The 3,408-nt window shown below is 42.6% G+C and overlaps 1 pseudogene; it reads left to right on the top strand.

Annotated features, from left to right (window-relative positions):
• The first annotated feature begins 2,260 nt into the window (after positions 1-2,260).
• Positions 2,261-3,408, top strand: part of LOC105886837 — a 1,490-nt pseudogene continuing 342 nt past the window's right edge.

Here is a 3,408-nt window from a genome sequence, read left to right as displayed (position 1 = left end):
TCCAGTGTTTTGCTTTGAAGGGCCTTTTCTGTCAGCCAGCCAGTGGGTCACATTGAGACAACACAGTTAGTGATCATTTGATGACTACACACAGGGGGATAGCACCTTTCATGTCCCACAAACAAGGCTCAAAACAGTCAGTCATCCTAGTGACTGGGTAACGTCTGTTTCCATCATTTTCATTTGGCTAAATTCCATGTTAAAAAGTTCCAGCGGAGGCTGGGCAAGGTGCCTCACACCTGGAATCCCAGCATTCTGTGAGGCTGAGGTGGGTGGGTAGCCTGAGCTCCAGAGTTTGAGACAAGCCTGAGCAAGAGCGAGACCCCATCTCTACTAAAATAGAAAAACTAGCCGGGCATTGTGGTATAGTAGCTGGCACCAGCAGTCCCAGATACTCAGGAGGCTGAGGCAAGAGGGTCACTGGAGCCCAAGAATTTGAGGCTGCTGTGAGCTATGATATCACAGCACTCTACTGAGGGCAATAGAGTGAAACTCTGTCTCAAAAAAAAGTTCCAACTGAATGTTTTTTAATATCTCTTGTTATATGTATTTATAATTTTTTATATTTCCTCTTTTTTGCTATTCAGACCTCATGGCAGCATGTACAGTCTTAACTTTCAAGCTCTTTTAGGGGACCTGTTCCTCTTTCCACGTTGTCCAGTAGAACTTTCAGCAGTGGTGGAGGTTCTGTGTCTGTGATCTCCAATATGGCAGCCACAAGCCACATGTGACTATTGAGCACTTGGAATGTGGCTAGTGTGACTGCGAAACTGAGCATTCTATGTGATTTGATCTTTATTGTAAACAACAATGTCATCTGTACTTTTTAGCATTCCTTATATCCTCAACCTTTTTTGACTTTAGCATCCTAGCAAACATTCAGAAGTGCCATAACCATTTTCTTCCTCCCTGGACAGATCATTGGCTCTCTTTATTCTCATTAAGATCTTTAAAAACAACAATAAGATATAATTTTGCTGTTTTCACACTATGTTAACAAAAGACATACAGGCTTATCACTCAGCAAAGGCTACCTATAGTTGTTACTCAGATACTGTCAGGGGGCCTTTGTTCATACCCAGCACCCCAGCGGCAACCCCAATCTGCAACAGGAGTGAGAGCTTTCTCTCTAAATAGCATAACCCATCATTTTTATACAATAATAAAAATTTAAAAATCTAATTTTTGCACAGCCAAGAATAACATGCGGTACTAGGAAATTCCATCAGTAAGCCAAGCAACTTCTTGGCAGCAGGGATCATGTCTTTTATCTATTTCCTTAGTTCTAACATAAATTTTAATAAGTGCTTCTCAAATGAGGGAATTAGTACGTGAATAGATGAATAAATGTGGCTCCGGAGTAATGCTGGTAACTACATCGAACATGTTTCTCATTAAAGCCCCTAGCACCCCAGTAGGTGTTTTTATTAGCATGTATGTTATGGAAAAACACAGTATAAGAAGTAATGTTTTAGATTTATGGAATAACTAATATCAAACCAATGAAAACTCACCTATCAGTAGTGTGAATACAGAGTAAATGGTTCCCTGGGTTTATAAAGTATCTGGGTCCAGGGAAAAATTTTCCATTTTCCATAAAATTTTTACTTCTTTGTACATTTATTTATGACAGTGGACACTGTCTCTTGCTGGCCATGCCCCTCGTGTTGCCCTACATTTACCTTACCCTGACAGACACATGGCAGAGTCAGCTGCCTCCCTTCCCTGGTGCCTGCCTACTATCACCACCATTACGGCCAGGTGTATTAAATTACAAACTGAGAGCCTCTCTCTCTGCTTTAGCAGGTTGACCTCAACTTTCTGTAGTCCCTGGCTGCTTTTCTTTATTATTTTCTTCAAAATGATCATCAGTTTCTTTGCCTTTTTTTTTCCCCTAAGTTGTGCCTAAGGACCTGAGTGCCCTGTCATCTCAGTTGCTCTAGCCTCGCTTCCTGCTAATGGCATTCTCTTACACACATTGTATGATAACGCTGACTGATATATCTTGTAAAGCAAAAGACAAGATTGGAAATTTAAGCAAAAACTCTAAAAAGAACATAATGGAAATTCTATGCCTAAAAATTATAATAACAATTAACGCAATGAATAAGATTTATGGCAAATTAAAGATGGCTAAAGAGAGAACTAATGAAGTGAAAGAAAACTCTGAAGAAAAAATATCTAGGATAGAACATGCAAAAATAAAAATTAGAAAACGCAGTAAAGAGAGTGGCTAATCTCAGTCCAGAGGTGGTCCATTATGGCTGACATATGGCAAAATATGGTAGAAAGATTGGGGAGGGTAGTGGGCCACCTGGAGGTAGTACCCCATGCCCCTGATACTGCATATGGAGACAGTTCATCCAGATTAGGGGCAGGTCCTCCATGTGTCCAGGTATTTGACTTGCTGCTTGCCTGTCCTGTGACAGAGTACTTGAAGGTCAGCAGAGAGGTTGGGGGAGATATGCAGAAACATGTGGAGATGGTCCTCGTAGGTCTGGAGTTGAAACAAGCTCTCTTAGTTACAGCCTCTCAGGATAAGCAGCCAACAGACTTTCTGATTTGTTGTCACCCATATCAGAGCAGATCTAAGAAGTGTTAGCTTTTCTGGAAAAGTAGCTGTTAGCTTTCAGTGAAAGTATCCGGGCCCTGGGCCCTATGTGGCTCCCAAGCCTGGCCCCTATGTGACAGAAATGAATGATGCTGCCCTGTTTTATATAAACTGAGTCCTCAAGGAATACAAAGATATGAATAAGAAGCATCTAGACTGGGTCAAAGCTTTCTTAAGTATATGGACAGAGCTACAGGGTTAACTCCGTAGTGGACTTCCATACCACTGGACTGGCCTGGAGCAGGATGAGGCCTGTGGCAAAAGAACTGAGTGGATTACCATCTGGACCTTCTGCTGGATCAGCCCTCCTCCCCCACTGACAGGCCCATCTCTCCCAACTACCCTAGTCCCGGTTTAAGCTCTGCTGAGTCTGCGTCCCACTCAGCACTGTCTGCACAGGTTAATCAGGGGAAGAGCACCACACATGTCTTGAAATATGTATCTAATGGCATGAAAACTCACAAGAACCCTGCCCTGAAGGCAGAGTGGTCTGGTACACAGTGGCCCCAAATCATTCTCTGCACTCAAAACCCTGACCAGCCCATCTCCCAAACCAGCCACAAAGAAGGAGCCAACTCCACTTGAACTGGGAGGGCAACAAGGGGAGAGTGGAAAATCAGTGTGGTGATTGATGACACTGAGCTGAAACGGGGTTTACATATACAAGTGTGTCAACACAGCACTGCAAATCAAGGGCAAAAATAACTCCATTACAGTAGATAACAGTAAGAAACTGAGTCTGGTATTTAATGACTTGGTGGGCATGTTGGAGATTATCAATAGTAGGGATGTCAAAG

This window comes from Otolemur garnettii, unplaced genomic scaffold (assembly GCF_000181295.1).
Source record: "Otolemur garnettii isolate 467f Iridium unplaced genomic scaffold, OtoGar3 scaffold00026, whole genome shotgun sequence".
NCBI lineage: Eukaryota > Metazoa > Chordata > Mammalia > Primates > Galagidae > Otolemur > Otolemur garnettii.
This window is presented reverse-complemented; position numbering and strand designations above follow the sequence as displayed.